We start from the raw sequence: 25,026 nt of genomic DNA on the forward strand, positions 1-25,026 counted from the left end.
ATTAGAGCAGTGGATGGTTTTCCTGACAAACTCTACGTTCAGAGCAGACATTGAGCCCCTGGAAAGGACTAACTGGGATTCTGTCCACAGCGTGGACATGAAATTCTAAACATGCTTTTGATTAGGGCAACGCTAAAAGCTTAGACAAATGGTTAAACTCAGCACCTGCCACGTTGTTCCCATCCACACGTCCTGCGTGCGTTTCTGATTTTCTTCCTATTTTTCACAAAGTATCATTTAATACCTATTAATAACATATGAAAAAGCACTCTGTAGACATAAGCACATACCTAAACTGCACATACGTGTGCACATGCAGGAACTTCTCAGTCCTCATGACCCTGTGAGCCGGCGCCCACTCCCCTAAACTGACCTCCGACAGGTGCACATTTCCTCTCACTCTTGGTCACTGCAGCCTTTTGTGAACCGTGTGATGAAAGATACAATCAGTTATACCATACGGACTCAATGCTGAACATTCTCTACATAAGAGCCATGACGATTCCTCAAAAATGTAAATCTGAATATGTCACTCCCCAGCTCAAGATCTCGTGATGGTTTACTGTCAAAATTAAAGGAAAATCGAAAATTGTTACCCCAGCCCATAAAATGCTGCCTTTCAGATCTGCCCTTTGCCCTCTTCCCACACGGTCGGCGCCCTCCAGCCACGGTCTTCCCCGCCCGTCCTGGACGCTCCAGGCCCCGGCTCCCACCTTCATCCAGGTCTCTGCTCTGAGGCGCCTCCTGAGAGGGGCTGTTTCTGATCCTCACGGCTCCTCAGCCCTTACCACTCCACGTTTCCCATTCCTTCACAGCACTGCGCCATCTGCCCTCAAACCTCTACTTGTTTATAGTCCGTGTCCCACCAAAGATTAATCTCTGCGAGGAGAGGGACGTGTGGACGTTGCCCCCGTTAGCCCATGATCTAGAACACGATATAAACTCGGTAACAGGATCACATCACACACACTAAGACGCACTTTTCTCATCCTGTTTACCATAATTAAAACAATACAAGCATCCTACATTTATTCTTTTTAATGACTGTACTGTTCCTCTGTGTGCTATGTGGTTTCATAACCAAACCATCTCCTTCTTGACCAGCACTTGGGATGTTTCCAGCCATTAGAGGAGAGTTTTCACAGAGCAAATTTCTAGAAATTGAAAGGCTAGTGAAAGAGGAGGAATCTGCTTAATTCTAACAGCTATTTCTAAATCGCCCTTTGGAAACATTGCAGCAATTTACACTCCTGCCAACACTCACATGGACGCCCCCATTTTTCCACCTAAGCCTCAGGAATTCTCTCCCTTTCCCTGTTCTGGTCTCTGTCTCGCCCACTTGACAGGTCTCTGCAGAATCTGACAAGTCACTTCATTTAGGGCCATTCTGACCAGTTCGGTTCTGTCTTGGTGTTTGTTACATGCTGCGCCTCCTTCTCAGATGTAGTTCCTTAAGAAGTCACTGCGATGGAGCCACTTTTCGTCCACGCGTACATCTCCCTAGATCCACATGAGGGGCAGGGACAAGCCCCGAGGACACACTACTGACATGAGCCAAGCAGAGCCGGGACAGCGTTCACCCGGGCGGCACCAGGCAGAAGCCAGGGCGGACCACTCAGTTCTCACTGGAAATAATGAGGACCTTGCTGATGGCAGGGCTGGAACAGAAGCAGTGGGAGGTCAACGGAGAGGAGGATCAGGGTAGAGTGTCCGTTCGGTTTTTCATTTATTCATCCATCCGTCTGTCTACCCCTCTGACAGTATTTCCTGGGCACCCACTGTGTGTCCTGCACTGTCCCAGTATGTTCCAGGGGACACACTGACGGATGACAGATTCCTGTGTCACGGAGCATAGCTCCCAGCGTGTGTCCCGTGAAGGCATGTAGACAGACAGACAGACAACATGCCTGTGCCAAGTGCGGTGGAAGAAAACCAGGCAGGAGAGGGACAGAGAGGGGCAGGCAGCGCAGCACTGGCTTATTGGAAGGTCAGGGTCTCCGGAGACATCACGTGGAGGGCGCTAGGACACAGCCCCGACAGAATGGGAATGTCGCCATGTGGCTTGGTCCCGTGGCTGTGACTGGCCATGAGGACGGTGGTCAGCAGGGCGCTGTCTGGCGGTAGCACATGGTCTCCAGGCTTCCCCTGGGCTTTCCATGGAGATGGGGCTCTGGCTGAGAGCCTGTGTGGCCTGAGGTCTCAGGGCTGTGGGAGCTCCTGGGGGCCAGGTGACAGAAGTGGGCCACCCTGCCGACTTCTCCTGCATTTCCTAACACAGGTTCACACAGTGGTCACTCAGCACACATTTGTTCAATGAGTAAAAAGAAAAAATTAAAAAATGAAGAGTCTTTAATAGCTTGTTGTATTTTCTAATTGGGATATCAAGTTTCCTTAAAGAAGGGGATATCTTCGAGCAGATCTAAACCTTAATAGCTTCCAAAATGTAAAAATTTGGCACTTTGAAAAAACATTATTTGACAGGCTGGTGAGGGGCTAAACAACCTTACAAGGGCCAGGTAGAAGCTGGGTCAACACTTCTGGCTGTGAATCTGTCTTATTTAAACTCATAAGGGCTCTAATATAGTTCGGAATGTGGGGTTGGAAGGAACGCCACTTCCCAGACGCAGAAACTGTGATCTGAGGAGTAAGATTTGCTCGGCACTTGCACTGGGCCCGGTGTCTCCCAGATGCTGGGGAAATAGCGAGGAACGAAGGACAAAAATGCCCGCCCCACGGAGCCTCCATTCCGGGGAGTGTAACGATGCTGGACAGCACGCCAGCGGCTGAATGGGGCTAGAGTCTGATTTCCAGAATCTCAGTCCTGCGACTGTTCCATTACACCTCGGTTTAGGAAAACACAAAGTCTTATCTCATTTATTCTACAAATGGATTGATGATTTGGCTGCACAGACTTTTCATTTATACATTCTCATATGGGATTGCAAGTTCACTTGAAAAATTTGTTAAAATCACATACATTCCATGCAAGTACAAATGCATATAATTATCTGTGTCCATCTCTCTATCTATGCTGTAACTAAAGCATAAATATATGCTAATATATGTAATATTTCCTAGTATCACCATAATGCATTAAACTATTAAGTATTAGAAAATACTATCATGTGTATTAGGGACACTGCCACTATCTAAAAATTACTTGTATCCACTGAAGAATCATTAACTTTATGAAGACACGAATTCTACTAGCAAATTACGATGGGAAATCTTTGACTTGAAACCACTGTCTCAAGTATTATACAAAGAACAAAAGAATTGGAAATCTAGTATATTTTAACATATCTTATTATTCTACATTCAAAAACACATTAAAAATTGGAAAATCCATAACATTTGGAAGATAAACTGTAGGAACCGGAAGTGGCAGCAGGCAGAAGACTGGAAAGCTGCTTTCCTACTGAGGAGAGACGAATGGGGGCTTAGGTCAGGGGAAGAGGAGTGGAGACGAGGCAGGGGGTGGGCTTTCATGTATCCTGAAGTGGAGCCGAAGCGTCTGCTCTAAAGGATGTTTAAGCAGTTCAGAAAAAGAGAATCCATCAATAACCTGCAAGGTTTCAGTTCGGAGAACTAGTTGAACGACAGTGTCCTTTCCTGAAAAGGGAGAGGAGTTCATTGTAGGCTGGACATTTTGAGCTCTCTCGGCCATATGAGAGATTTCCTTAAAAGCTCAGTTGAGAGTAGAGCAGCAAGTGTCTATACGAGTCAGGACCACACAAGGTCAGGACAGAGGGACAGACAGACGGACAGGCAGGCTATGCTGGCATACAGATGGAATTAAAATCTACAGCACCAAAGGTAATAGGGAGGGAGGGTGGATAGAGACGAGAAGAGTACACAGACTGGAGCCCAAGGTCCTCCCAGCTGTAGGGTCCAGAAGAAAGTCACTGTGACTAAGGGGTTGCAAGTTAGCCTTTGAGGAGCAGAGAAAAATAGGTATCACAAAATCAGAAGAATAAAGTGCTCCAAGAAGTAAAAACATAGTGTTGACTTCTACTTAGCATTTTAGTAAGAAACAGACACAGAAGTGAGGACAGTGCTGGGCTCCACGGTCACTGACTTCTCAAGGAAGGAGGGCTGGGAGCCGGAGGGATGTCCTGTCAGGAGAAGGAGCGATGAGGACGCGGAGGTGGCTCCTATGGTGGTTTGGAAAGGCCTGGTGTGACTGAGAGCTGGTACCTGAGACCCACACAGGATTGGGGGAGAGGGCTGTGTTCTAAGATGTGCGACATTAGAGCTTGTTTCTACGCAGACGGAATGATTAAATGCACAGGGTAAAACCCAACATTTTTAAGTCTAATATTATTGGTTGGAGAGGGGATAAAGACAGATAATGTCTGATAAATCATCTTCCAGGGAAACAGTCTCTAACGCCAAACGCATAGTCAATTCCATCCTTGAACTGGAAAATCACTAACAGAATATCACCCAACTGATTTGGCAATTTGGGTGCAAAAGACAAATGCAATAATGTCCTGTTAACTCACAAAGAAGAACCACGGCGTAAGGGTAAGCTTTTGGCTACCCCTGAAGGCAACAACTGAGATTGGTCGTAACCTTTTATTATATGCACAGTAACAAAATTCAGTTATTTTTAGAGAGAAAAGTTGCTATGGTTAACATGTGTTTTGTTCATTTGTTCCTTTACTTACATAATCAACAAACGATTCCCAAGACCTCTGGGCCCAGTGCTGTGTACAGAGAGTCAAAAAAGAAGCCCTGACCCAGCCTGCTGCCAGCCTGGCAGGACAGACTGCCGAGGACGAGCTCAATCGAGGTTCAGTGATGTGCACCACAGAGGGCGTGCTTCCCCTGCATTTGGCTTCAGGCATTTATCGCATGTAAATTCCATACCAGGGAGAGAGGAAGGGAAGGGAAGAGAGAACAGTTCAGACAGTGAGGTGAGCCGGCTGTGGCTGGACCACTGAGTGAGCACATCACCTGGCGAGAGCATGAGGGGAGACCATGAGGCCAGACCACGAGGGGGAGATGAAAGGAGACCACAAGGGGAGATCATGAGGGGAGACCATGAGGCCAGATGATGAGGAGAAACCACAAGTGTAGACCATGAATGGAGACCATGAGGGGAGACCATGAAGGGAGACCACGAGGCCAGACCACAAGGCCAGACCACGAGGCTAGACCATGAGGTCAGACCACGAGCGAGACCATGAGGTGGAGACCACGAAGGGAGACCACGAGGCCAGACCACAAGGCCAGACCACGAGGCTAGACCATGAGGTGGAGACCATGAGGCCAGACCACGAGCCAGACAACGAGGCTAGACCATGAGGCCAGACCACGAGTGAGACCATGAGGTGGAGACCACGAGGGGAGACCACGAGGCCAGACCACGAGCCAGACCACAAGGGGAGACCACGAGGCCATACCACGAGGTGGAGACCATGAGGCCAGACCACGAGGGGAGACCATGAGGCCAGACCACGAGCGAGACCATGAGGTGGAGACCACGAGGCCAGACCACGAGGCCAGACCACGAGGTGGAGACCATGAGGCCAGACCACGAGGGGAGACTATGAGGCCAGACCACAAGGCCAGACCACGAGGGGAGACCACGAGTCCAGCCCACAAGGCGGAGACCACGAGGCCAGACCACAAGGGGAGACTGTGAGGCAACAAGTGCAGATCTCCCTTCCTTTAATTCGTTTCAGTTCCTGAAGACACCTCTGGCGTTCATGATCATCCCTAAAACAGGCGCTAAGACTCATCGGCCATATCTGGCGCTCAGACACAGTGGCGTCGATGTGGTCAAGCTGACGGTGCTGGGCTCACAGAGAGGCTATCACTGGCATCGCTGCAATTTTCAGAGGAAATTTTAACTCTGTGCAGACGGTGAAGGGGATTTGTATTTTAGGCCAAGAGAGTGGTCTGCTTAAAGGTCCTGGATGACAAAGAGTGTCGTCCCTGGACACAGCCACGTTTCCAGAGGGACCAGGGCTCAGGAGTGGAGAAGGTGAGCTGGTGAGAAGGCAGGGAGCATGGGGAGGCCTGACACCCACCAGGGAGCCAGCCAGAGCCCCAGCCAAGGAGCCGTCAGTCCCACAGGACCTCTGAGCGGACCCTCCCGAACTGCTCCACACATCACCGGGGCAGCTGCTGTATTAATGCTGGGCTCAGGATCTCAAGGCCTCTGTCTCCCAATGCCAATTCGATCCACACGAAGTTGTGTGTACCTTGTATTACAGAAGACATGACACAGCAATACTGTCACGGTCTCTGACAATCATCCTTCAAAAGAAAGTGCCCAGCAGTCCTCCCTTCTTGAGGGCACATGCGTCCAGCATGGTGGTATCCACACAGTCGGACCTTTTATGAGGTTGTCTGACCTGAGTGCCACGATTATTATCATTCTTAGTTTTAAAACAAACAAAAATGTTCCCTCTGTGTTGTGCCAAGGCCTCTGAGTCTATTTCATCCCAGATAGGTACAACTGGTAAAAACTTCATAGGTCTGAAGACTTAGAAAACTGCTAAGGGCTCTGACTTTTATGATTTCCCTCATTTATTCTCCAGGTCTGTCCTGAAGCCATAGCATCGACTATCCCCCTTTCTTCTCCCCATTTTCCAAAGAGATTTTAATGAAAGAAATACAGAGGTCAATAGGTTAAAAATAGTATCATTCAGAATATTTTTGTGAAATGGGTAGAAAAATTCCTTTGATGCTTGTTTCCTTCAAAGGAACATTTCAGTCTCTGATCAGCTTACTCAATCACTCCATCTTTTCAGCAGAATGCTTGCTAACGTGATGTAGATTTTTCCTCTTGCCCAGCAGGTGAAAATGTAAGCAACAGCCATTCCAGAGGGTCTTTTAAATAATCTGCATAATAATAAGACTTCCGAAAATATTTCAGGAAAGATGTTTATGGTCACTGAAACATACCACCTGTGCCACACCCTGTTTTGGTCAAAGCCCTGAGGGTGGAGGATGTCTCACTCCTGTAAACCTTGCGTGCACAGCCTCGGTGTCTCCCAAGTGTGTCTAGAGTTACGGACTGAATTATTTCCCCCAAAATCCATGTGTTGAGGTCCTAACCCCCAAGACGTCAGAATATGACTGTACTTGGAGACAGGCCTGTGCAGAGGGGGTGACAGCAGAATGAGGCCCATCTGACTGAGAGCTTGCAGGATGGGGACTTAGGACTCAGCAGGAGGCAGCAGGAGGCCGAGGAGGGGCCTCAGAGGCACCGACCCTGCAGCCCGCACCTGCAGTCCAGCCTCCAGAGCTGCGGGAAAACGAAGTCTGCCGCTTCAGCCCATTCTGTGGCACTTGTGGGGGCGGCCCTGGCAGACGGCTCATCTCAGGAGGGTGTGCTGTCATTTTAACTCTCTAACATCATCTTCTTAGTCAATAACGTCATGGTTTGAACACAGCTCAAGCTCCAGGGGCAAATAATCACCTAAATGGTCTGAGGGTGAGAGGAAGCCCCAGAAACTGCCAGACCAGTTTCAGCACGCCTGGATTAAAGAGCCGTCTGGAGCGTCACAGGGATACACCTAAATCACTGAGTAACGACTCCCAACGTTCAGAAAATAAGGCCTCAGATTTACTTGCCCAGGAGCAGTAAATATACCACGTTTAGAGCAGATCTGTTTCCTTTCCTGTCCTTTGCCCTGAATTAACACCTGAGACGAAGCCGGTTTCCTGGCTGAGTGTAAACCCAGAACACCTACTTGCATCTACCATCCTGACTGTAAAATAAAACGGAGCTTCAGGGTGAACCCAGAAAGAAGCAAATGTCTCACTGTGTGTTTCAGGGGGTTTTGTTTTTTAATTTTCACTTTTTCAGGGAATCTTCCCTCAACCCATTTCAAAAGGCAGAGAATGCTCCCCGTGCTGGCTGCCCAGGAACAGCCCAGGGGCAGCTCTGGGTCGGAGCGTTGGGATTCGAGTCCCCCTACCTCTGTGCCTTCGGGCAGCGGCTCGGCTCTCTGTGCCTCTCTGCGCCTCACTCTCCTCTATGAAACGGGGTTGATGGAACTGAGCCACAGGACCCTTCTGAGCAGGAAATGAGAGAATCCACGTAAAGCAGTCAGGACTGTGTCCAGGACCTGTTTAAGGCCACACATCATCGTAAGACCTCAAAGGATTTCACACAGACTACACCTCCAAGATGAGGATGCTAACTCCCTCGCTCTACTCAGGGCACAAATCTCTGTGCCTCATATTTACTCAAAATGCTCTTCAGAATGGAGCATAATTACGTGGCAATGTGTCAGAGGGATTACTGGTGCCCCAGTGTCCATTCTTGCCCTTTCTCGGTGAGAGAACTTCCCCATCCTCCTAGGAAAGGACCGCCCACATCTCCCTTTCCCTCTCCCATCTTGATGGCAGGGGGACATGATGGTGGGAGCCGCAGCAGCTACTTTGGGCCTTAGGATGGGAGCACTTGTTGGATCTGGCAGAGCTGGGATCCCTGACATGATGGAGCCACTCTATTGGCCCCAGACTGGATTGTCCACCGGGACTATCAGTGAGAGTCTCGATTAAGCCGCTATATCCACGGTTGTCGTGTTACAGCAGCCTATCCTGTATCATAGCACATAGTATTCTAAATAAAAACCTGCTGTGGATTTAAAAATAAAGCAGTAGTTTTGTGAGGAGCACTCTCAATTCTTCCACTAGCGATGGGTGTGGGCTGTTGAATTAGTCCTCTGTAGGTTCATATTTGGAAGGATAAGCTCCTCTTTCAACAACAGAGTTAACGACATTGTTCTTTCTGAAGAAGCCTCAGAGGGTGCCGAGTAGAGAGGGGGACCCAGCCATAAATAATGTTCTTCAGGCGTCGTCGTTGTCCAAGGCCCCCTGCAGGGCACAAGCAGTAGAGCGCCGCCCCCCACCCCACCCGGCGGCAGTTCAATCCTCTGAAACAGACGCACACACGAAGCTCCCGATTACGGTGTAGTGGCGACCGGGCCGCACTGTTGTGATGGGCAGAAAAGAGAGCTCAAGGTCACAAAGAAAACAAGTGGGTTCTCTGTGCTTCTCACATTTCTTGCAACAAATTGGACGGATTTCCATCAGAATTGGGATGGTCTGATTTGAAACGTGAGCCACATGGCACATATGAAACTCCTTTTGGGCGGCCCAGCAGGGCAGCCTACAGAGGCAGACAGGGGACCTCGAGAGTCTGAGGCAGGGGCACAACTGGCCGTGGGGACACCAGCGTCACAGGGACAGGAGCCCACACCGACACTCAGGGTCGCAGCACCGGGCACGCTCACTCACAGGTGAGGAGGGCAACTGGGTAGCTTCTTACTTGGGGGACTCAGTGCGCCTGGACCAGCAGCAGGGCAGGGCTTCATGTACCATATCCAGGCTTCTGGTCTTCCCGGTCCACGGTGGGGGCCGAGAGCACGTATGCATGAGCACGTCTGCACGGAGGGAGGGAGGGAGGTGTCACCTTAGAGCAACTCACAAGACACTCACCGAGAGGCAGGAATAAACACTGACCGTACGAGCACCACAGGGGTGGAATGCAATGGGTTGACCAGCTCTTAAGGGCAGAGTTCCACGGAGGAGAATTTGCGACTCCCTCCCATCCTTAGTCATACATGTTTATCACAGCAGCATTAGCCACAATTTCCTAACAAACTGCATGGATACAAAGGGTCTGCATATAAAATAAAATCTGACAAATATCAAATTACAAAGTGAGTTAGTCAACACAGACAGTTAATGAGAAGACACTGCATTCAGGGAGCCGGGAAAGGGCCATCGTGTGGCCCCTTTCAAACCCTCTGCTGGTGTTGGAGGGGCCCTGCTCTGCCCTCTCAGGGCCTCCCATTCACAGAGCAGGCGCCTTCCCTTCCCCACAGACCAGGAGGGACCGAGAAGACTGGCTCCACATACAGGGCCGGCCCCTATGTCTCTCTGGGGTCTGGCCTCCTGAAGGTGGACAGCACCGCTAATGTGCAAACCCTGAAGTCCAAGCAGGTGAGGCAGAACTTGAACTTGTGCGAGGCCCCTTGAGGCGCAGGGCAGAGCCAGCGGGCGGGACCAGGGGTGGGAGTCAGGTCTCAGCAGGATGGGGGCAGCCAAGTTCAGCACAGGACTCCAAGCAGTTGGAATTCTAAACCCAAACTCAGCCTCTCAGTTATTACAAAGATAGTTTTCTAAAGGTAGGAAACTAAAAGACCTTTTATTTGCCTTTTTGTTAGCTTGGCTTATAACTTTTAATTGACATACAGTACGTGGGCCTCCATTTCTTGATCGGGCCTTGGGCAAGCCTAGAGTCTCTCAGGTATAAAATTGTCTCATGCGTCATAATACAATGAATCTCTTATTTTGATCCACTTGAAGGATTATCAGTGGACAAAATCTGTTGGGTTTTGTTGTATGGAGTTTTGGTACAACTCTGAAAAACTTGTGATGAATTTTGATGATAAAACCCCAAGGAAGTCCTATGTGAGTCACACCATCCTACTGTCTTCCACAGTTTGACCTCCCATCATTTCAGGAAACTGGGGCCCAGGAAGAAGGGAGGGGCTGTGCACGGTCACAGCTCCCCTGGGCGTGCATCTCTCTGAAGATGCAACCCGCACTTCTCCGTCCCCCTGGCTGGAGCTGCATGTTGCACACTGAGGACCACGAAGGCTGTAGACCAGAGGGAATGTCCCCCCCAGGAAAGCAGGTGGAGAGTAGGAGCAGGGCAGCAGACAAGAGGCTCAGGAACAGCCTGCACTTCAAGGACAGACCGTGTCCTGTGACACCTGCCCACCACCCTCACACAATCCAGCTTTTCTCTATGGATTTTTAACAGAATGGGAAAGCACTGTTTGCTAAGATTTGATTTAAGCAGAGATTCCAAAGACAACTGGGGTAACAGGACCCGTCTTTTTGAGACTACAAAACTGGAAATCATACAGACATTTTTTTAACTCCAGAAATGTCAGAAGAAACAAAGTAGATTCAGGTATGCGAACGGCCATCTCTCTTCTCTTGCATTTCTAAAATTAAGAGCTAAGAAACACAAGGGGTCAAAGAGCTATCTTTACTACTGGCAGCTTTTTGAAATAATCCAGTGTCCTTTTTATTAATAAGGACATTCAGAATTTTATTGGCAGACGGGACACTGTCAATGCAGTAGGTGAAGATAACAAACAAGTTCACTAGCCAACTTCCAGGGAGGAAGCAGCCAGAAAATCCCACAGAGGTCCCACACGGGTGGCATCTTCCTTACGACACGATCCACTGCTGTGTCCCACCCAAACCTCTCCCAGGAGACCTGCACACGACCCCAAGAGATTCTGTGTCATCACAGAGGAAGCAAAAGCAATGGAAAAAGGGAGAACTCCTCACAGTGGCTGTACTCTCCCCAAATGATCACCTGGAAATGTTCCACTTCGCTTTGTCATCACACAACGGGAGGTCTATTTGAGTCTCTGCTTACCCACTAACCCAGGTGGGTACTAGTTAGTTCATCAGCTTCCTTTCTTTCTCTAACACCCGGCTGATGTACCTACTCTAGGGGATGGGAATTAAAATTAAAAAAACAGTTATATTTATCTGTGATCCTCTCTCTATATGTAACAGTTATAGCTATAGTGATCAGAAAGGTCATTTATGGTTTAATGGGAGGGGACAAGCATCAAGATTAGCTGGTAGGCACAGAAGGAGTTAAGTTAGTAAATTCAGGGGAAATTTTTCAGATTCTGAGAGGAAAGAGGGGAATGAATTAATAAGTGGGGAGGAGGCAGAGGGAGAGAGAAAGAAAGAGAGACAGAGAGAGAGAGAGCAGTTTTCCTGCTGCGAAAAGACTGGGAGAGTGAGGGCGGCCACCAGCACCACGTGGCTGACCCGCTGGTCCTTGGAAAGCAAGATGCTCGACTTCACCCGGGCTGCCACTGAGACCAGCCGACACCTTGGAGCATGAACGTAAGCAGCAAATGGGCCAGTGAAGCGATGGGGGGTAACTCGAGGCTGCCACAGGTCCTGGGAGTGAAGGGGGTGGGCCGTGTGCCCCGGAAGAGCGAGGACCCCATGACCAGCCGGCCGGCCAGGAGGTAACTTACTACAAAGGGCTCGCTGGGACCCGTGGGCTTCAGAGATTTGAGAAGCTGCTGGCTGGCTGCTTCCCTGCTGACCGTGTTAGAAGAAGCGTGAACAAAACATAAAGTTGCACAAAGAGCAAAAGAGAATCCTTAGGAAATAAAGAGAGAACGTTTGGTGGTGAAAATTGGCAAAACAGAACATTAAAAATTTGGGGTCTTCAATTTTCACCCCACTACCTTCCATCTTTAGAAAATTACGTGAACAAGACATTGAAAAATACAATAAAAACCTAAAATGTACGCCAGTGAGGGGCCACTCTGGCCACCAAGGTCTCCTGACCTCCAGACCAGCAGTGCATGCTTCTCAGGGACTGTCAGGCACGAAATGACCCACGTCAAGCACAGCGTTTAAAGATCCTGCAGCAAACACGGAACGCGCCTGCGCAGAGGTTGAGGCAGCAGCAGAGCGGATGTGTTAACAACATGGGGGACAGGGACCATGCACACATGATTGACAGTACTGTGACATCCTTACCAAGGCAACTACCATCTGCCTCTCGCTTTCCAGATATCGCTTAGTATTCTCAAGGCATCGTCCTGACGAACTTGATCGTAAAACAGTGACAGTCCTGATGAATCCAGGAGTTAGAGAAGCAACAGGTGTTAACCACACAAAAATGTCTGATTCTGGTCTAGCCCCGTGCTGTAGACTGATGTTTGTGTCCCCCCATTTCCTATGTTGAAACCTAATCCCCAGTGTGACGGTATTTGGGGGCCGGGCTTTTAGGACGTGACTAGGTCTCGAGGGTGAAGCCCTCATGAGGCAGATTAGCACTCTTAGAGATTCAAGAAGCTTGCCTGCTCCTTCTGCCACATGAGGTTTCTGCAAAAAGACGCCATGAATGAGCTGGGAAGAGGCCCCTCACCAGAACCCGAGCCCACTGGAGCCCTGATCCTGGACTCCCAGCCTCCAGAACGCGAGAAATAAACTTCTGCTGTTTATCAGCCCCCCGGTCTGCAGTAGTTTGTTACGGCAGCCTGAATGGACCAAGACGCTACACAGTGACAAGTGGGAACATGGACACGGCCAAGATTGTAGAGCTGAAAACTGTTCCACAGGAAAACACTACGATATGAGCTAAAAAAAAACCTGACAGTTTTTCATCAGAGAAGTACATTTATAAGAATATTAAATAGTTAATATATTTTGAGGCTTATGCAATGTTAAAGCAGTAAACTGATTTCATCTTGGCCATACTTATTTTCAGTCCACATCCAATGAAGATGAAAAGAACACTAAAAATAAACGTTGAGCTGAAATCCTGAAACGTCCATCATAGGTGGATTAAAGTGATCCACTTCAGACTAAAACAGAGCTGAAACTTAGCTCCAGAACTTAAAAGACAAGCGAACTTGTCGAAACCCTTGGTTTAAAAGACCCAGGGTCCTTAGCGTGTGGTCTCGCCGCCCCTCGTGTCACAGTGAAGATCGGAGCCCAGTTTTCTCTGCTCCCAGGTCTCTGTCTGGCCTTCACGGTGGATGGAACTTCAATTCTCATTTTGGAACAAGAAGAGAAAAGCACAGCCTCCTGGTAAGAGCAGTGAGGCAGGGAGTGGACTGGCCTTTATCCCTCGGCCTGTTTGTTTCCGAGAGAACGCACGTCAGCCCCGATCTGTTCACGCTTTACCAGGCCGAGCCCAGCTCCACGACAGCATCTCTGCTAAGACGGACTGTTATGGAACCAGTGGTGCGACCTGAACAAGCCATGTAGAGCGTCCTTGCCATGAAGGGGCCCCAATTCCTGCAGACCAGACAGAGGCCAGAGAAATTCTCCTAGAGACTGGGAGGTTTTGCTTCAAATCTACTTCTGAAGCACTCGAGTGAAAGGCTCTCAGTAATGCTTCTTGAAATTGCCCCTGAAAAGTACAAAGCAAGAAAGGACTGTGTGTCCCTGGCACGCTAAATTCTTGGTAAGTCAATTTAAGCCACATTTCTCTACAAGTTCATAGTTTTCGAAAGATAATAACAGTCAAGTTCTAAATCAATCTGAGAAATAACACTTTTATGGACTTGAAACTTCACCTACCATTCACTAAGTTAAAGGCAAAAACAAAAAGAAATAAAAAAGACGGAGCCCTGGAAGGCCCAGGTGGAAAGAATCATCTTAGGGACACGTCACAGGGTTCTGATGAGAAATGACGTCCAATTTTGCAGAAGGCAAATACCACGGAGACCTGCGCTACAATCTCGACTGCAGGCCGAGAGGCTTCTCTCTCTTCCCTTTGTCTTTCCCACCCAAGGACCCTGCAGTGTCGTCTTGATACAGAGAGTCATCTGCTGGTTTCCTCAGAACCCACAGTGTGATAATTACATTCATAAAGTGTCACTGTTTGCAAAATACGTTCAGCTTGTTGAGGGCTCCCTACTCTGAGTAACTCGCGTCTGTAACCAACACCCGGACAGCACACGGCGGGGGAACACGGAGATGACACTCCAGACCACTCTGCACCAGCACTGCCCACAACAGAGCCCGGATCACACACACGCAAGCACACAGGTGCACGTGTGCAGACACACATGCGCACTCATGCACGAAAAGGAAAGAAGAGCATTTTCACGGTTACAAGCACTTTAAATGCTTTACATTGAAGTTAAACTGACAAATAGTTTAAAAATTTCAAGTTTTTCACATCAAGAAAACCTTCTCTTAGGCGGAGGCACCTTTTCTCTCACATCCTTTGTCTTTTATTTTCCTGGGAGACAGATTTCTCCCAGTCTTCCTCCCCACTACACCGCCACCCGCGGCGCCCCCTCCTCCCTCGCTGGGTCAGGAGACCCCATCCTCCTCTCAGCATCCCCACCACACACTCCCCCTCCTCTTCTCCACCTCGTTTCTCTTGAATTTTACTCAAACTTGCAAACTCCCCAAATTCCTCCTTCCACAAACAGTCCATAAACACACGTGGGTCTGCCCTCTACACACCGTCTCACACACGAGGCTACATAGCCCTCCTCCACCTCCCAAACGTGTATTAAACATGAGACGGGATTGTTATGGACACTGCGGATTCAAGACGAAAGGAGCTGGCAGTGTGCTGGGGGAGAAAAACATATAAGCGATTCTGTTCCAGCAGGAGGAGGATGTCAAATGTGTCTGAGGGAGCGTTGGGACGAAGGACGAAGGGAGCTTGTCTGCCGGGGTGAGCTGAGCGAGTTCCCACCGAGGGGATGCCTGAGCTGCACCTGAAGGTTAATAACAACGTGCCAGACAGACGAGGAAGGGAGAGCATTCAAGACAGTGGCGGCGAAGGTCCCCCGATGGGCTGTTAAGTAACCACAACAGTTGTACCCCTATGCCCTGTTGTCTGGAATCTCTTATTCTTTATGTCTGAAACACCTGCAATCTGGAATCTCTTATCCATCTTACCTGATTTGTACTTTCAAAGTTCACGGTAAAAAAACACTGGCCTTTCCTCAGTGCAAAGCTGTTTGGATCTCTGGCAGCAAGATCCTCGAGTGCAGGAGGAGAGCAGACGGGCAGCGGTGTTCCCTCCCCTGGAGATGTGGGACGCCAGCAAGAAGCAGAGCAAAGACGGGGACAGCCAGGGCTGCCTGCGCTCTGGGTCTCGTCTCAGCTCTGCAGTCTCTCTTCACCTTCCAGTGGATGCTTCTTTCTTCCGCCCCTTAGCCAGGCTTTCTCCGCAGAATTCACTGTTGATGCAGACGTTCATGGGCTTCTCTGAGGAGCTCCCTAACTCCCCTGACGGACAGGGGTATCACCTCTAAGGGGACACCCCCATCGTGGTATCTCCAATCTCAGTGAGTCCCAAGTTTCAATTCGGAATCTCCACTCCATCTCTGGCTATTTCCACCAAAACAGCCCTACCAGCACCTGGGAGTTTGCAGCACTGTGGAGGGTTTGGTGGTTTCATGAAGTGCCAAGACGGCCAGTGATTCAATCATACACTCGTCTACGTGCTGCTGGGAAGTCGTTCTGCAGGTGCCCTCAGAGCCCATGATCAGCTGGCCTCAAGTAAGTGAGACTGCCTGGGACCATCCCAATGCAGTCAGCTCAACGGCTCCACAAGCACAAGGGACGCGGCCCCCAGGAAGAAATTCCACCTGTGGACGCAGCTCCCCCGGAGCCCCAGAGCTCCAGCCTGCCCTCCCTCGTGGCCTGTCCTGTGGGTTTCAGAGGTGCCTGGCAGCCTCCATGTCAAGTCTCTTGGCAGATTCCTCATACAGACCTGCCTCTCTGGTTGAGCCCTGACTGGTAGAGGTTTACACACCCAAATGGGCCTTCTCTCATCTCCCATCTCTGTGACAGGTTCTGCCATTTTCCACACCCAGCATGGTTATCACTCACTCTTACTGCCTCTCCTCCTTTGCCTGTTCCTCCCTGGTGTGGGGTGGTGTCTCCACGTTGAGATTCTTGTCATTTCACTTGGGTCATGCGACCACAGCAGATTAAGTGTCATAAGGATGTGGGTCTCCTGCCTGCATTTTACCAGCCGTCCCCAGCCCAGCACGTCATTTATGGTGCTCCCACAGTGTACCATACCAACTCTGCCCACCCTCTACGCCCCACAGCAACCTGCTGCTCCAGCCACACTGATCACGTCCTGTCTCTTCTCCATGCGTGGACGCCTTCTGCCTCCAAGCTTCCCCTCACCCCATCCCACCTACTTGGGATGTCCTTCCTGTCTTTTCCCTACCGATCCTTTAAGCCCACCTCAACGATGGGGACCGACCACTCAGTCTGACCAGCTACACTTCAGGGTTCCCCAAACTCCTGTACTGATTATTTTCCATTAAGAGAATTGGTAACTGACCGTGAACCGCTCTATGAAAACACCTGGATTAACGCGGCAGACTTTCAGTAGTCTTCCACTACACAGAACTTTTCATCCGAATAGACACGGTTTGGTCTCACTCCCCTCACCCTCTCCCACCAGAGAGCTTTGCGAAAGCCTGGTGCCCAGCAGATGGTTATGCAGCGAGACGCCGAGTGAATCGTAGCAACCACAGCCCAGGGCGTCCACTGCATCTCCATCTTCAGGTGAGCCAAGCGGCTCCCGTCAGTGGGTCAGTCAGGTAGAAGTCTGCTGCAGACCACACCGATTCTGCACTGCTGGTCTTACGCCACGTTTAGAGTGTGACAGAGAAAAGAACAAACGTTTTTACTTAGGTAGAAAAATAATCTCTTGCTGCTCGTTAATAATAAGCACAGATAAGAAGGGGACATTTCCCTCAGTTGGTTAAACACGAGGATGGCATAAAACCAAACAGATGTTAAGATTCCTTTTAAGACAAATGACAAACTAAATTGGGAATTAAGGGAGAGAAAGATATAAATCACGGACGTGTTACAGCCATCCTAAGCATATTTATGCCTTCTTTCCATGGAGGAGCCCAGAGTCTGAAGTTAAATGTTAAGGGAAACTAAAAATTTGGAATGCATTCCGTACAAGTATCACTGAGAACATAAAATAAAAATACAGATAAAACAGCAGTATGCGGAACTCTGTTCTTTAATAATCCACGAGACCCTTCACGGGCCAAGTGTCCGCCATCAGTTTTTGATCTAGCGTTTTTCTTAGAAAGCAGCAGGAAAGGCAGTCACTGCTAAGTGCTGATTTTACCCCACAGATTAGATGCTAGTCTATGGAGAACAGCAGGGTTTTGAACGTAAATAAACAAGACTGGCCTTTCCCAGAGCTGCTCAGAATGGCTTTGGCACAAACTCTGGTGGTGACAGTACGACACGTCCAACCTCAGCCAGGCTGCCTGTGGCATCAGCACAGAGTGAATCACAAAACAGTGCAGATGAAGTAGGAAAAAAACTCACCAGATGACACTTCTCCCCATACGTTATCTGAAAGCATAAAATAAGTCCATTTTTGAAATTTCTTTAAATTCTTAACATGTATGTTTTCTTCTGATCTAAAGATAATTAAAACATGCCTATTGTTTGAGAATTTTAATTGGTTTCTCTAAAATACAGCTGAGAAAGATCTTCGTAAGTAGGAAGTCTTAGAAAAAGAAGTACGAACTATCCTAAATCACACAGTTGACAGGAGTCATCAAAACGTTATTCACACAAGAAAGTAACATTTCTCTGGTCCTTGCCCAAATGCAACAAAATGAAAGGAAAAACTTTTGTAGCCTAAACATGATTTACAATTTCAAAATACAAAATATACTCCTAATTTCCAAAATAAATGTCCATATAAAGTACTCACATTTAATTGTGTGCAAAAGGGCTATGTGGTCTGCAACCCTGTTGATGGAATTTTAAATATAAATGAAATTGCTTAAAGAAAAACATAACTTCGTGAGAGCACTAAGATGTATGTTTTGGTCCCAAGAGCTGAAGCTCTACTCGATTTCAAATCCAGCTTTAAAAACCTCCAAGTCTGGGTTTAACGTGAATCATATTTGGATATTCCAATTTTACAAACAGACCTACAGCAGCATCCTCCTATAAGTGCTTCATCCACTGCACACAATCCTTACATTTCTCCTTTTTCACCCAATTATTAGTAATCTCAAATATAACACAACCTTTGCTTGAAACTGTTATCACATTGCTGAAGCCTTCAGACAAACACCGAGACTTGGCTTTTGGTTTTAGTTTCATGGAAAGTTATAAATTAACAAACTCCTGTTAGGACTTAGTAAATTCACACATGGAACATACACTTACCTTGTTTATCTTGAAAAGATGAAGAATCACCATTAAGTTGACCTCAGAGGAAAACCGAAGGCTAGAGAAGGTCTGGCCTGGGTTAAATAACCTGCTGTCTCGGGGTGGATACTGGAGCTTTGGGAGTGGATGCTCCCTCCCTCCCTCCCTCTCTCCCTCCCTCTCACTCTCTCTGGGTCTCTCCCCTCCTCCCCATTCCTGCCCCTTTCTTTCTCTCAAATACACACTATGATTAAACTGCTTCTGTCAAGAGTGGTTTTTTTTCTGCAGCTTATTATATAAGACCATGAAGTGAAAAATCACTCAGTAAATTTGAGATGCATCATCTCACATATCCGAAAACTGCTAAATGGCCACAATTGGAAAACTGCTACAAAGTCACAAAATTTTAAACAAACGTATAATGAAGACATATTTAAATCAAATAGAATGAACATATGTTGCTGACTTTATTAAACACCATGCAGCTTTCCTAGCCATGTAAGAAATGTCAGAGGAATGGGGCTCAGGGCTAGCACGTGGTTTCTGGGGTGAACCTGCTCAAAGGGCCCTCACAGGGCAAGAGGAAGGTCCCGCACGAAGGTGCCCATGTGGCACCTGTAACCCACTCCAGCCGTCAATATGGTCGCTCTCAAAACGCACTTACTGAGCATCACAGACTTCCTGTTTCCCTTGCACTGTCCACATCGGAGAGAAAGAAAGGGGCTCGCCCTTTTTGAGCGCTCTTCACACCCCAAGCCCTGTGCTCAGGGTAGTATGCCATATTTTACAAGTGTGAGAACCTGGGCTCGAGAGGGAAGCCACAGCAAGTGGCAAAACCATCGCCAGCAACAAAAACAAAAGCAAACTGCACTCCAGGTCCAGGTCCTATAAAACTCATGGCCTCTTCCAGCTTTTTCAGGACGCAGCCTTGAAAACGCAGCAAGGGGCCCATTCACCAGGACAGCCCCCCCCCCCCCTTGGTCCCCCTCACCTCCAGGCAGTGGCTCTGGGGAGCTGGGGTCCAGCGTGCGCCCCTGCTGCTTCCTCCTCCCTCCAGCTCTGTCCCGAGCAGGAACCCTCAAAGGTGTGGGGTTGTCATACTTCCTGGGGATCTCAGGATGACCCTGGGTTGTGCCTGCTGTTCCAGCACGTTATTAACAGTGTCCCTTTTCTACTCTCAGAGATGCTCCAATTTGGATAAATTATGCGGTCAGCACATACATAAGCAGGAAACCAACAGACGTTAAATTAAACCACACATGCCTCAGACAGCGACAGGCGACACCCTGGAGTTCCACTGAGACGGCTGTTAGCATCCAGGCGGCAAGGAAGGGAAGCCAAGGAGCTCCAAAGTTGTACCCAGTGGTCCCATGGTCAAAACGGCCTGTGCGTCTTAGAGCGTGGAGTTTCCACCTGTGTTTCTCGCATCAGGAACCACGTGCGCATAGTGGGGGCACCTTTGCCAGCACAACGAAGCAAGTTAACTTGGAGCAGAGTGATGGAAAATGGACAAGATCCTCAGACAACTCCCAAACAGGAGATGCGCACCGTCATGGTTATCACCGGCGCGTGGCCTCTGGTTGCTGTTTTTCCCTTGGACAGCCTTAGGGTGCCGCGGAGCCCGTTGTGACCCCTGAGATCCAGGCCGGAGAACTCTGTCCCCTCAAGAAAATGCAGCTGCCCTCAAAGGACGAGAGGAAGCCATCCGAACTTTTAACAACTTGAGAGAACCTCTTTAATAAGATTTGCTCCACGTGAGAGCCAAAAGTTACAAATAAACAGAAAACTCATTAAAGGAGCTTGGAAATAGGTGGACGCAAGCATTGCTGAAAACCTAGCAGGCCTCGTGGGGCGCACGGAGGCTGCGACAGAGGAGGCGGCCTGACCTCCCTGGGTTGCGCTGTGGACAAAGAGGACACCAGCAAGGGCGGAGTCCGGCGGACCCACGGGAACAGAAGGCACAGAGAGAGGAGGCCCACGAACAAACACCGCGCATTCGGGCAAATCAGGAGAAGTGGAAACCGCCTCCCAGAACCCATATTTGGCTCAGGTGCGCATCCTTGACCATGGCGACTGCAGAACTGCAAGGCCGCGCCCCCGCCCAGCGCTGGATCCGCAGCAGGGTGCGCGTGGCGCTGGGAGGAGGCTGCCGCGAGACGCCTGGGTGCCCGCCGCCCCCTCGAACTCTGCGCTTCTCACGCCAGGATGGCCTCGCTCTGCTGAGGACCCTTCCGACACTGGGTTAGCGGGCCACACGGAAAAGAGGCCTGAGTGCCAGGGAGCCGTTGACCCTGGGAGCAGGCCTCAGCCCATGACAGGTGGGAGTCGTTGAACAGATGCAATTATTTCACCCTCGGGGGAGAGGGCTCTACCTGTGTCCCCCAGAACCCCAAAGGATCAAGTCCCACTGCCCACAGCCCTCACCTGCCTCGTGATACACCTTCTGCTGGCTTTCTCTCCTGTGTGACTTCCCGGCATCCATGCTGTGCCTCCTGGGTCACCGCTCAGACCGCCTGCACCCAAACCTTTGCTTCAGGGTCTGCTCACAGGGAGCCCACCCGGCACTGCTGTCAAAAGCTTACTTTAGGGGCTGGCCTGGTGGCGCAGCAGTTAAGTTCACATGTTCTGCTTCTTGGCAGCCCGGGGTTTGCCGGTTCGGATCCCGGGTGCGGACATGGCACTGCTTGGCAAAAGCCATGCTGAATTAGGCGTCCCACATATAAAGTAGAAGAAGATGGGCACGGATGTTAGCTCAGGGCCAGTCTTCCTCAGCAAAAAAGAGGAGGATTGGCAGTAGTTAGCTCAGGGCTAATCTTCCTCAAAAATAAAAAAAAAGGCTTACTCTATTTGCAAGGCTGGAGAGCTATGAGGTTTAGCCAATGTTTGGGAAATTTAGAGAATTTTTCCTTAATTAGTCAATTGATTAGTGCCTTACAAAGATTAGAATGAGCTTTACCTGAAATAAACTATAAGTGGCAAACTTCCCACAGGTGCATGTGGAAAACACACACACAGTGGAGTCTCCTCAGATCCTCCTTCTCCACGGTGGAAACTCCTAGATGGCTAACCATACTCACTATTTTAAAAGCATCATTTCTACCAACAGAGGAACGTATCCCAGTGATGTGTTTCCTCGTCACAATGTCACAGAGGTGGAAACGCTATGGGAAGGGGCCCAAGATGTGACGCCGTGAGAGAAAGATCTGCACAACTACACAGACAGCATTTTCTACACCACCGCAATCTGAGGGCGGAAAACAGGGGCCAGCATGGAGTTGTGCTAAAGGGACAGGGGCGGACACCGGCCCGGCCAGCTTGCACAGGGAGAAGGCACGCTGGGTGAGAAGTTCACGCTAGCAGACGTGACTGAAGGCAAGGTGTGCCCCGGGGCGCTGGCAAGGAAGGTGCCCGGCGCCCCATAACCAGCAGTCCTGGAAGAGGTGTCAGCCCATGAGAACAGGAGGCTGTGTGGGGCCAGGACGTCCTCCTGCTCTCAACTGAGCCAGAGAACCTCTAAACCCAGTGAAAGACGTCCTGGCGTGATTTGAGGAGGAACTTCCTAACTCCCCAACTGTCCCCTTCGTCAGTTCGTTGATGCCTGAAGTGCCTGTATTTAAGGAAACTGTGTCCGGTGTAAATCAGACATGACAGCAAAGACCTGGTCAGAGACGTCGAGAACTGCGAGTCCAGCAGGAAGGTCCAGTAGGGAGCCTGCTCCCCTGTGTGTTTACACAGCACCTGGTGAGAACGTTTTCTATGAAGGAATCGTCACCAGCAGAAAGGCACACTCACTGGGATCCTTGGAAGCAGAGGAGGTGGTTAAGGACGCCTCGTCCATCCGCGTTTCTCTCCACGCACTTCTAGAAGTCCCTGCTCCACCTGTCTGGCCTTTCTCCCTCCAGCCCCATGCTCCAGATCAACAGGAAAAGCTTTACACCCGCCAACCAGGTCCTTCCGCATCTCTGCTCAAAATCTTTCAAGGGCATCTATTGCATTTAAGATGCAACCAAACCCTCAAGCATGGCCACAGACCCCACCTGCCCCGAGGAACGTCTTCCATGGGTCTCTGCCTCCTCGATCGGCTGTGGTATTCTGACCTCCTCAAAATTAGTGCCAGCTTTCCCGTCACACGTCTTTGTCGTGACAGTTCTTCAGTCTCCTCTGGTCCCTGCCCGACTCGCCTCTGCCTGCCCCTCAGGCCCGGGGTCACCTCCCCACCCCGTCCTCACTGGACGCTCACAGGGCCCACGCCCCTTTGTAACCTCCAGCAGCTTGGCACGCCCTCCCGACGTCTGTCTCTTCCTTATGCTGTAGGATGCACGAGGCCCACGTCTATGCTGTTAGTCCTGCGTCCTCTGAGCCAAGCATGGTGCCCACACGAATTTGGATGCTTAATAAATAGACTTTGAATGACCGAATAAGCAGGGTCTTGATCACAGGTCTTCTGGCTCCCAATTTCATATTCTTTGTGTTATAGCTCCCAGAACATAAGGAATTGGACAGCTGAACTGATGGAAAAAAGTGAGATAAATAAATCTGAATAAGGAGTTGTTTACACACCAAACTTTGAAGACATAATTTTGGCAAGGGTTCTGTTTATCTTTAATTTAGCCAAAAAATGTGAGTTATGAATGAAGCGTTTTTATTGCACAGTTGTTATGTTTGATATATGGGCTCATTAAACAATTGAGGATAAAATTAATTTTGCTTAGGGGCCGGCCCCATGGCCGAGTGGTTAAGTTCATGTGCTCTGCTTCAGCGGCCCCTGGTTCGCTGGATTGGATCCAGGGTGCAGACCTAGCCCCGCTCATCAAGCCATGCTGTGCCTGTGTCCCACATAGAAGAACTAGCATAGCTTGCAACTAGGATATACAACTATGTACTGGGGCTTTGGGGAGAAAAGAAAAAAAAAAGGAAGATTGGCAACAGATGTTAGCTCAGGGCCAATCTTCCTCACCAAAAAAAAAATACTTATAAAAATTAGTTTCGATTAAGTGGGATGTATCTATGCAGGTTGCCTTTGTACAAGTCTGTATTTTGTGTCATTTTTTTCTGATGATATGTAGGTATGTGCTGTAGTGTCTAGTTTTGTTATCTGTAATTTTATTTGTTCCTTTTTAACAGGTATTTCCATAAACTTCAGACTCTACAAAATCTAAATTTGCCTGTGGTAAGTAAAATAATGCCCAGCAAAGATATTCAAGTCCTAATCTGTAGCACCCGTGTGCTGCGTCAGGCGGCAAGCGGGAGTTATGGTGGCAGATAGACAGACAGTCAGGTTTGCTAATCAGCTGACCTTAAATTAGATTATCCTGGATCATCTGGTGGAGAGAGAGTCATCACGAACGTTCTCACGAGAGGAAGAGAGAGACAGAAGGGTCAGAGTGAGAGAGCAGTGATGGAGGAGGGCATGAGCCCAGGGATGCGGGCAGCTGCCAGCCTGTCAGAGACCATGGCTTCTCCCTGGAGCCACTGGGAGGAGCACGGCCCTGCAACACCCTGGCCCTGTGTGACTGCTGGCCTCCAGGAGTGGAAGAGAACACACTTCTGTTGTTTCAATCCACTAAACTTGTGGTAATTTGTAACAGCAGCAATAAAAAATGAACACACCATGGGGCCAGCCTGGTGGCACAGGGGTTAAGTTGGTGCATTTGCTTCAGCAGCCTGGAGATGGCGGGTTCAGATCCTGGGTGTGGACCTAGCACCGCTCGTCAAGCCATGCTGTGGTGGCGTCCCACATACCAAACAAAGACTGACACAGATGTTAGCTCAGGACCAATCTTCTTCACCAAAACCATCCCCCCCAAAACCCAAACACACTGCCCCTCCTAAATTATTCAAGAAGTTATTACTCTACAAAATAGATCTCCCTAAAATTTGTTTTTCTTGTGATTCATGATCCAAATCCCGAGAATAATTATAGGTGTCCAAACAATTTTTCAAAAACTACCAGTTCTAAAGAGGATTCCGAGCCCACGAAACATGACCCGCTGTAGACGCTATCATGTTCCCGCCTGTAGAGGAGTCATTTGTAATCAGAACCCACTGAGTCCACACTTAGTAAGTACCTAAGAACCATACACAAGAATAACACTGCCTTTTCCCCTGCCTTTAGACACACACAGACACACGTTTTCCCCTTATTTAGACTCTGCAAAAACCTACATTTAAACCCAACACTGCCACTGATATGATTTTTGGTTACTCGTTTATCTTAAGTTTCCTTCTATGTAAAGCGGAAACTGCATTGTTTTCTGGAAGGAACAGAAATGATGCACGTATGGTACCCGGGGTGAGATCTGACAACTG

General features: G+C 49.2%; 1 protein-coding gene across 1 annotated transcript in view; it reads right to left on the reverse strand.

Moving 5' to 3' along the window:
- The window catches only part of RIMS1 (regulating synaptic membrane exocytosis 1), a 414,621-nt gene that overhangs the window by 8,229 nt on the left and 381,366 nt on the right, over positions 1 to 25,026 (reverse strand). The gene's annotated exons all lie outside the window — the stretch shown is intronic.

Source organism: Equus quagga, chromosome 15, assembly GCF_021613505.1.
Source record: "Equus quagga isolate Etosha38 chromosome 15, UCLA_HA_Equagga_1.0, whole genome shotgun sequence".
Taxonomy (NCBI): Eukaryota; Metazoa; Chordata; class Mammalia; order Perissodactyla; family Equidae; genus Equus; species Equus quagga.